Here is an 11,147-nt window from a genome sequence, read left to right on the forward strand (position 1 = left end):
AAGGGCTCCTGACCCTGTCCTGGAGTAGGTTCCTTCTTGTCCGTTATTTTCCTTGGTCATATATGTTATGTGTGTATATTTGTGGCATCCTCACCTCAGGACCATGGAATTTTCAAAGCCTGCAACTACTCATGGAAAGTTGCAGGCCCAAGGGATTTTTAAACTTAAAGAATTAAAGGCATTATTAAACCAGGCATACATTTTTTTTTCTTTTGCAATATGATTCGGTCAAACCTAGTGGGCTTCTGATCTATTTGCTTTTTGTCTCTGCCATGTACTGGTAACCACACCCAAAGTTTTTTCTTAGATTTTTCCAGACTCCCAGTCCTGATTCCTTTTCTTTCTACTCTCATTCCCTCTCTTTGAAATTACAGCAGCTACCTTGAAGGTATCCAGAATAATAATTAGTAGGAGGACCACAACCTTAACTTGTTCTGAGTCACTTTCTTACTTTCTTTAGCTGAGATGATTTACCTCGCTTTTGTTTCACAAAGCCTTCTAAAACAGCATTTCTTAATATTTAGGGTCTGGAAGATGTTGATTTCTTTAACCCAATGAAGCTCAAAATGTCTGTATTTTCTCTCTGTGCCCTTTCACATCTGCTTGTAAACTGGTTAATGATTTCCCAAGCTGAAGATTTGCTTTCATTAACTTACCAAATGTAGCTAGTAATAATCAACATACACTATTCCGTTTCTTTCCTATCTACAGTTAACAGATCAGTATCCCTATAATCTGCCTCCCAAATTACTACAGGCAACCATTTTGCCAATATTGTTTTCTACTATTTCTATTGTTAGATAGTGATTTTTCCAGAATCTGATATCAGTGTTCTTGCTGTTATAGGAACACACTACTTCAAAGTATCAGTTTCTATAATTCTTACCAAAATTAATGCCTACCCAAAATCTCAGTGACTTGTCATAAATAAAAGTGTGTATATATGTGGTATGTATATACATGCACACATATATGTATACACACACACATACACACAGAAGTTTTTCCTAACCAGTACAAAGTCCAATGTGATGTTTCTTATTGGATGATTCTCCTGAACAGCTCCCTTTCAAAAGGTAATTTCAGAGATTGTTGCTTTTTTTTTACCTTTCTTTGCCACCATTCACCAGGTAATCAGACTCCTGAGCTGGATCCCATGCAACTGGCCAGCCTATAGAAAGAGAAAAAGAAGCACAGAGAATCGTGTGGGGATTTTAGAGACAGAAAGGGAAGTAATTACATCACTTAGTAACCACATTGTATTGACCGGAAATATTTACATGATTTACCTGGATAGAAGGAGTCTAGGGAAATATATCTTTATTGGGGCTCTGGAGGAAAACAAAATAATGCATTAAACACAGCATTGCCCCCTGGTACATATATATATGACATATATTTATGTAAATACATTTACAAATCATTTACATATTCCCTAGTCCTTGCCTCAAAATGTCTAGACTAAAATAGACTAAACTATTTCTCACTAATTCTACTCCAAAGTTATTTCTAATTACTACTTTCAATTAGTGTGAATTGCCTTCTGTATAGGAAAATTAAAAAAAAAATAATCATGATTTCATTGTTTTATACGATTTTACTATGTAATCCAAAAAGCAATTAAACTGTGAAATAAGCAAAACATAAGATATAATGATAGCTTAAAAAATATAAGTACAGGGGCATCTGGGTGGCTCAGTGGGTTAAGCATCTGCCTTTGGCTCAGGTCATGTCAGGGTCCTGGGAACAAGCCCACTTAGGGCCTCCCTGCTCAGTGGGGAGTCTGCTTCTCCCTCTCCCTCTGCCTCTTCCTCCCCACCCCCCTTGTACTCTGGCTTGTTCTCTCTGACTCTCTCAAATAAATAATTAAATAAATAAGGAAGTACGTAATTTCAAAGACTGGTCAATTTACTTTTTTCTTTACATTTCGCTGTATCGTGATATTGAATCAACTAATCTGCCCTATCTCCTTTCAGAGTTCAACCCCTACTGTTGATACTGGTCTCATGAAAACTAATTAGTATATCTCCATATCAACAGTAACTAATTTCTGAAACCTTTGATACAAATAGCTTTCCATCTGTCCTGGGAATAACATAATGTTTTTATTCACGTACATGCAAGAGATAAGAAAGAAGCTTCAAGAATCCTGGATTACGTTGTGGTTGTATGGAATGAAGAGGCTGTCTACACTATCTGAATACTTCTGGTTTACGGGAAGTGGGGGCTGGAAGAGGAGCATCCATATGCGTTTCCAAAGGTTTCCTATTGAGCATCTTTGCATGTACTTGCAAATATACTAGATTGTACTGGCAAGCCCCCCAAAGAGTGTAGAATCAACATGAAGTGACTAAAATCAGACCATGTTTAATTATTACAACATTTTGATCTCTTCCATTCTATCACGGAATGATAGAATCTTTCATACTGAGTCTCTTCTTTCAAGAAATATCTGAATCCTCTTTTAACAGACTTGCCTGATTGAGTCAGGCCTACCCAGGATACTCTCCCTTTTGATTAACTCAAAGTCCATCTGCTTTGGGACTTCAGCAGCATTTAGACTAGATCGGCAGATCAGAGAATCAAGGCTGGATAGAGAAGGAATGAAAACAGGGGAGAGTGGGTAGATATGGAAAAAATGAATATGGCATGGAATTAAAAAGTACAGGCATACCTCGTTTTTTTGCACTGTGCTTTATCACACTTCGTACATATTGTGGTTTTCACAAATTGGAGGTCTGTGGCAATCCTGCATCAAGCAAGTCTATCAGAACTGCTTTTCCAGTAGCATCTGCTCACTTCGTGTTTCTATGTTACATTTTGATAATTCTCATAATATTTCAAACTTTTTCATTATTATTATATTTATTATTATATTTGTTCTGGTGATCTGCAATCAGGGATTATGATGTGTTGAAAGCTCAAATAATAGCATTTTAAAGCAATATTTATTAAGGCATGCTCATTTTTTATAGACATAATGCTATTGCACACTTAATAGACTATAGCATAGTATAAACATAACTTCAATATACACTCGGAAACAAAAAAAATATTTGAATCACTTTATTGCAATTTCACCTTATTACAGCGGTCTGGAACTGAACCTGCAATATCTCCAAGGTATGCCTGTGATGAGAGAGGAGAGAGATGGGGAAAGATAGAGGGAAATGCTGAAGTGATGTCTTCAGTAGGCAAGAAAAGCTAGGACTCAGAAGATAAATTAAGGGTCTGGCCTTAGAGAGGAACATAAATCATCATAATAATAGCAGGAACATATGGACATAATAATAATAATAGCTGAGCATATGGGCATCATTATAGGTAAGTGGGTAAATGTGGTGTGGGGGGCTGAGGAAGTGCTCTTTGGCAAGGTCATTTTTTAGACAAGGTTTTCCGAAGGTGGCAAGTATCTAATTAAGGAAGTGCTCCCAGGAGAAAGCTGCTGGGAGTTGGGAAAGGAGGACAGAGAAGAAGCCGCCAAGCAAATGTGCAATGTTGGCAGTGTTCTCAAGAGTAGCTTCGGGATGATCCTACAGGGAAATACGGGAGGGTAAATTTTATTTCAGAATTTCTGATGGTGAAAGCATAATGTGTCTGCTGCTTATGCTATTTCTTTTGTTTCTGTTCTTTCTGTTTCTGTTGGCAGGCAAGGTCGCATGGGCTTTTTATTTTTTTAGCAGAGTTAGCAAAATCCAAGAATCCAGCACTTAGTGGCTCCATGGATGTCCAGACAGAGCACAAGGCATCCACGTGGCCGGGGTGGATTATTACAGGAGCAATGAAGGACTAATCTGACAGAAGTGATGGCAGCTTCCTGGTCACGAAGAAGCAGCTGCTGCCACTGTTCCCTCCTTTAAGCTTTGGAATGTGGATTATTGCTCCTGAAATACTCTTCTTCCCCACTTCTCTGGCCCACCCACTGGCTCTACAGGACTTCTAATCACTTGTAACAAATCTTGAACTGTTTGCCTTGGCTAAAATGGATTCAATTCTCTAACAAATACAGATATTTGTATTAGAATCTGCTCCAGTGATATACATAGTATCTTCTTCACTCTTAAAAATACTTTAATTTGGATGGTAAATTAGATCATCAGCAAAACCCATATTCCTCTAGTTCTTCAGTCTATACTTGTTAATTGTCAGACAGTGTATCTTTACTGAACATATTTCAAGGATTGTAACAGGAAGACTGGGCTGTAGAATCCCCAGAATACTGGGACCTCAAAATTTACGGATAGAAGGGAGAGCAACTGGGAGGTAGGCCTTGAGGAACTGCCTGAGAATCAAGACTAAATTTGAAAAATGGCTACACTATTAGAATAAATTGAGAATATAAAAAGCAGAGGTGGAAACCACCTTAACTAAAGGACTGAATCTAACCTCACCAAAAAAGGTATATAATTACAGCAGGGGTCCACTGATGTGCTGAACCAAGATACCATATCCTTTAGGTGGCATTCATACCAAAATGTTTGATTTCAAGCCTGAGAAAACAATCAGAAAAAGGCAAATCAAGGGAAATTAAGCAAAACAAAACAAACATATATTAAAACAAAACTAAAGCTGTCCTGGACTCTCCAAAAATGTCAATTTCATGAAATATTTAGAACAAGAAGAGCCAGGGAAAATCTATATCAAAGAGACCAATGAAATATGACAACTGAAAGAAGGTATGCTAATTAGATTCTGGATTATTAAAAACATAGTCAAATAATACAGGTTTAAGGATATTATTAAGACAGATGCATTTTTAATGTGGATCTTATTTTTGATAATAGTATTGTATCAACATTAATTTTTTAACATAATAAATATAATGTAGTTATGATCCATTTTTAGGAAATATATGCCAAAATATTTAAGAGTGAAAATCTTGATATATGCAACTCTCAAATACATACACATACACACAGACATGTACAAACGCAGACACTAACCCACACACACATACAAAGGCACACACACGTGCACGCACACACACTGAAAGTTCAAATGAGGAAAATTGTTAAAAACTGATGGGTATGGGTGAAGAGTATGTGCGGTTCATTGTACCATTTCTTGTAACTTTTCTGAGCTGTTAAAATTTTTCAAAATAAAACACTGGAAGAACAAAGATAATGTCAAAAGGTAGAACTCTGTAAAATTAAAGTCACAACCACTAGGAAATACAATTTGTAATCTCATGTTTTACATAAAGTAATACCTAAAGAGCACCGGATCTTTGGTTCTCAAATATCCACCCAACTAATAAAAGTTATTTGAAAGAGTAAAAATTTCAAAATTACTTATTTATATTAATTTGAGCTGGACAATAAAATAAAACAAGGCAAAAAAATTCCCCTGTCATAACTTACCAAGCAGGCACAATTTCTGTTTACTTATGTGAGCAATGAGAGATAATTACCTCCACTTCCAGATTTCATTGTTGAAAAATTATATTTAAAATGTAGCTATGCTTGTTACCTGGGTTTTGAGTGCACAAGCTTTCGTGTTACTTTTATTCTTAATATACTATGTATACTGCATGGAGCACTGGGTGTTATACACAAACAATGAATCATGGAACACTACTAATGTATGGTGATAACATAATAAAATAAAATTTAAAAAAATACTATGTATATTGAAGTAAATATTTTAAATAGCAAAACTATTGATACTGTTATTCACATATTTATATTAATGTATAAATAATTATTTAAACAAATATTATTGTAAGACCAGTATGTGCATCATCCATCTTAAATTAACATTCTTCCCATTTCTTACATAGACAGAACACAAAGTATTAGAAAATTCTACTTGTCTCATTTTTATTTTCTCTGAAATTATGTCCTATATTTCACTACATTTGAAGTTCTTTGTTTTAAGGAGTTATACGCATTTAAAAATCAATTTAAACTGAATGTTAGACTTTATGAAAAGTCCTATAATGGGAGGTACAGTATGTTTCTGTGATATTTTCATTAATTTCCTTAAAAGCCAAACATGGTACTGGCTCATTTCACTAAAAAGTCACTTGCATTTTTTCTTAAACTAGAAACACAATAGGTCTGAAGTCCTTAAGGGAATCTTAATTCTATGAAGAAACTAAAGATATTTCTATGGAAACAAGCGTTAGCTTCTGGGAAAGTTGTAAATCAGAGTCTTTTGTGTGGAAAGATAAGATTTGGATTTTCTAACACACAGCTGTCAGGTTACCAAAGTAGCTGATTTTTTGAAGTTTACAATTTTGACAGGATCAATTATTTTGCACTTTCTACTTTTCTCAAACTTTTTATATTTCTATCCTTTTTAAATCATTATTTCTTTTAACAGTGAGCAATTCTATAGACTTCCATTAAAAAAATGGCTATTGTGTAAAATTAACAATTTTCTCCCTTCAGTTCTTCAATTTACCACTGTCATTGATTTTGAACTGTTTCAAGAAATAGCAGAACTTTCTCCACATTTGAACTGGGTAAATTTTTGATAAACTTCAGAATATTGGATGTTGCAGGTGTTCAAACAGGAGCAGAAAAAAAGTATTCTCAAAGCTACTTTATTAGTTTGCTTTGTGAAAGAAAGTAACCAGTATATATCAAGTTCACACATTTATTTTGGATTAAGGTATCTATAGAAATAACTACATTCTGTTTTTTCTTTTTTTTGTGGGGGGGGTTTCCCTTTTTTTCTATTTCTATAGATTGTTGTTTGAATGATACAGAAAACCTCACATACACTTTATTGAATTGCATTCTGCTTAAGATAACAGTAAGATTCTTTTGCATTAACCAGTGACTAAAAAGATTAACACAAATCCAAAATCTGTTAAAAAGCTTCCAGGCAGTGTATAACAAAACTATAATAAAACAAATACTAGGATCTATATTTCAGAACAACAAGAACACCACAAGCTAGGATATAAAATCACAGTCACTGGCTAAAACATCTAAAAAACCTCATTATTTTTGTATGCATCTCCACGATGATTTATGCTTCAAACTAACTAAACACTTACTCAACTCAGGGAAATTTATTTTTTCTTATCTCTGAAAACCTTCCCTGCCAGCTGATCATGCAGACTACCAAAACATTCTCATGTTTTTAACTGTGTCCAAAACAATAATGGGGATAAAACAAATTTGAAATATCATTAATGACAAAACTAAGAAATAGAAATAAATTAAAATAATGAAAAGTGTAGGGAAGTAAAAGAATAAGTAGTAAGTAAAAGATGTCAAAATAAATGTTTGATTCAAAAATAGGTATTCAGCTGTCAAAGATACAGAGTAAAAGCTAGGAACAAGAAAAGCCAATTAGTGAAAGTACATTAAAACCAAACAACAATACCAAAACTAAAAGAACAAGGTGGTTAAGGCAGAGGCAGAGCAAATAAAGACAAAAAGTAAAAGAACCAGCTCCATTTAGTCCTAAATGTGCTTAGAAGAAAAATATTCCCTGTTATCTCTTTCCAATAATTATTTGCTGTACGAACCAGATCTTTATATTCTAAAACACAGAAACAGGGGATTACCTTTCTTAATTTTTCTGTCCTCCATTGCGCTTAGAACAATGGCGCGCATTATTAGCAAGACCACCATGACCCCGCATCAGTGGGATTTTACCTAGCCTCCTCTCTCTGGACATCTTCGCCCAGGTCCCCTTGTTTTCTGTGCTCTAACAGTGGTTTGATTTCACATCCTGAATCATGCCATGTTGATGCAGAAGTGAGGCTTTGTACATGTTACCTCTGCCTGGCATGCCCTCTGTTTCTCCCCTCATGTTTTTGAGTTAAATCCAAACCATGCTAACATATCAGCTAATACCCTTCTTCTGAAGGTAATATTCTTTGACCCTGAAGTAGCCAAACCATCTCATTAAACATTCTCATACCAAACTAAATTTCCCTCATAACATTAATTGCAATGTTACACTTAATTGTGTAATTCTCTAAGATCCTAAGAACTGAATATTCTAAGATTAATATATATTAACATATATATATATATATATTCCTCTTTAAACAGTATGACAAGAACAAGAACCATTTCTGCCTTTGCTTACCATTGTTACCTTTTTTCTTTTTTAAAGTTTATTTATTTATTTATCTTTAGTAATCTCTACACCCAACGTGGGGCTTGAACTCATGACCCCGAGATCACGAGTTGCATACTCTTCCAACTGAGCTGGCCAGTTGCCCCTTACCATTGTTACCTTAATGTCTAGTTCAGTGAGTATCCAGCTCTTGAATCTGTGAAAAATGTCTCCATCACCCTTACCTTTCAGATTTTACCAAAAACAGGCAAAACTTGACCCCTATGTTTAGATTTCCTTCCAAACATGCCTTAATTTTCTATTAAATGTGTACATAAGCTTGAATTTACTTTCATTATGACATAAAGATAATAATGCATTCTGGTTCTGTTTGAACAGGGTTCACAATTCTGGGTAACAGAAAACACTCTAGCTATTTTAAGTACAAATGGTAATCTGGTGTTTAAACATTGTTGGTAGGACTGGAGCAGCTTCCAGGTTCAACTTTCAGATCTTATACCACAAGAGACTCATGTAAGGAATTGGTATCTCTGTTACAGTCAGGAAGTTATGATCCCAGTGCTGATTCCAGGTTACACAAACTTAACCATGGCCTGATGATCAGAAGTCACCCCAGCTACCTTGACTGCCAGTCACTCTGCACCTGCAAGATGTGTTAGATCTGTCACTTCTCTTCCCACTAAAATCAGTTCCTCATTCAAATCTTGCACAAGACATTGACAGCCTATGTCAAGGGTTTCTGGGAAATGCAGATGTAGCTCAACGTTTTCCAGCCTCTATAGTACAGAAAAAAGGCATGAGCGGAGGAGATTTTAGCAGATGCTGAGTGATCTAAAACATGACTTGTTTTGAATTTCCTTGGACAATAAAAAAAAAAAAAAAAGAATTGCCCATTATAAAACTTTTAAAATAAAGATAAAATTTTGAAATCTGGCTAATTATTTTTCACATATCCCAAGAAATTTTTTGTTCTGCTTAGTTAACACAGACATTTATATTTTCCACTTTGCCTCTTCAATCACAATTTAGGCTTATCAAACACAGAAAAGATTACTCTTTTCTCTGTTACTTCTATACATTAGCCTCACATCAGTTATGTGATTGTTTAAGGGAAAGGTATTTTGTCCTGATATACATATATTCAAATCCTCTTTTATTACTATGAAATATAAATATGAAAATAGTTAAAATTGCCTTCCTCCTTTCTTTTTTCCTCCCTCCCTTTATTTCTTTGTTCCTTCAACAAATACTATCTGACTTCTGTAAGTCAAGATCTAGGCTGAAGACTGGAAATATAAAAAGGAAACCAACACAATTCTTTTTATGCAATTTAGCCTAGCTGGGAAAACAGTTTAAATCACTATGTAAAAGTGTGATCGGAAATATAGATAATGAAAGTATAATATAATTATCAGTGGATTACTGCCAGCAAAACAAGTCCTATGAAAAGCAATTCAAGAGATGGACTTTAATACAGGGAATTGGCCACAAAGGTATTAGAAAAGCTGAGAAGGCAAAATGGGACTGTGTGTCAACCAAAGATGAGCCATAGCAGGAAGCTGCTATTGCTCTAGAATTGGAGGGACTGATGGAGCAAAGGGAATTATAAGAATCCATGGATGTGTGACCTGGTGAGAACCAACTGTAGTCTTGTAGGAGACATGCTAACTGGCAGAAACATTGCCCAGAGCAAAGAGGAAGAGGAGGAGAAATACCCTGTTTCTTCCTCCAAGCTTCCACTAGAGCTTCTATCAGCCAAACCAACTGGGAGATTTTTTTTTTTGAAAAAGGAATAATGAAAATATGAATTTCAAGAGCTAAGACCTTTGAAATATACACTAGAACAAGGGAAGGACAGAAAGTGGAGCTGAAATGAAAAATGCAACTAACCAACAAAGGGTATTATGAAAGCATAGAACTGGTCTAGGAGTTCAGGGAGTGACCTTTAAATTGAGACCTACAGTTTGAACTTTAAATGTATTGAGGGAAGACTTGGGGGAAAGAGTGTCTCAGGCAGAGAGAACAGTATATCCAAATGCTTGAGAACAGAGTGGGGTAGTATTCTTTCTCTTTCCATTTTTTAAATCACTTTTTAGAGAATCAAAATATACCTTATATTAGAAGGAATAAGGCAAAACTTGTTCTTTTCTTGTCCCATGCATATTTATATCCATTTTATTAGTAATGATAAGTAATACTAAGACTTATTTTCTTAGCTCCTAAACATTAAAGAAGAGAGAGGAAGAAGAAGGAGAGGGAGAAGAAGAAAAGGAAAGTGAGCCTCTTTTCAAATTCCTTAAAAATATGTATTTCGCCTGTATCTGTATGTAGCACATACATATTTCTTTGACCTCTTTTGTGGTTTACTGATGCATGATAATCATTTCCAAGTAGTCTCTGATGTTCTGTTTACAGCATCTAATTACTCTGAATCTTCGCCAATAAATTTTTATCATTTCCCTCAGGAAATAAATAAGGACTAATTAAAATGTGGTAACTTATTCTATTGATTATTTTTACTACATTCCTCCTTTATATGCCATGGCAGAGGCAATGATATATATAGGAAAGTGGCTTCCATAATAAATAGTAAATCTCATCAGAGTAGATAATTTAGAACAGCAATTGTGTTCTACTGAAGAACCATAAATCCTTGCCTATAGTTCCCAGTAGAGGGATATTTTAAATACATGGTTTTATCATCATCCCCAAAGTTTTTCCAACTATCACTCATAAATTTTAGGTTTTGAAGTCCACAGCATGGAACTAGGAGTAATAAATATGCATTCATACCTGGTTAGAGAATGAGGATGCTTGCTTTATTTCAATGTGGGCTTTTATTACATATGATCAGCACAAAATTATTTCTAAATTCCTTTCCCTTTTACTAGCCTTAATGTCAATGTTTGAGTGAGTTACTCAAAACTTGAACAGAGGATTCAGTAGAGTTCCAAAGCAGTGAGCTGTGTTGGCAAAAACCATTCTTTTCATGAACAGTATTCTTGCTTGATGCTCAAAGCACAAGGCAATCAGCACATCTCCTGAGAACTCCACCAAAGTCAATCACCCTTTCTCCTCAAAAAGAGAAAGCTACCTTTTAAAAG

General features: G+C 35.0%; 1 long non-coding RNA gene across 1 annotated transcript in view; it reads right to left on the reverse strand.

Annotated features, from left to right (window-relative positions):
• Positions 1 to 674: 674 nt before the first annotated feature.
• The window catches only part of LOC145721153 (uncharacterized), a 22,795-nt gene continuing 12,322 nt past the window's right edge, over positions 675 to 11,147 (reverse strand). Inside the window, exons 2-3 of the long non-coding RNA XR_014144618.1 lie at positions 1,290 to 1,331; positions 675 to 1,171 (exon numbers count right to left, since the gene is read on the reverse strand). This is a non-coding gene — a long non-coding RNA (uncharacterized LOC145721153). The remainder of the gene's footprint in view (positions 1,172 to 1,289; positions 1,332 to 11,147) is intronic.

The sequence above is a fragment of the Leptonychotes weddellii genome, chromosome 4, assembly GCF_054177405.1.
Source record: "Leptonychotes weddellii isolate Sample4059 chromosome 4, ASM5417740v2, whole genome shotgun sequence".
Lineage (NCBI taxonomy): Eukaryota > Metazoa > Chordata > Mammalia > Carnivora > Phocidae > Leptonychotes > Leptonychotes weddellii.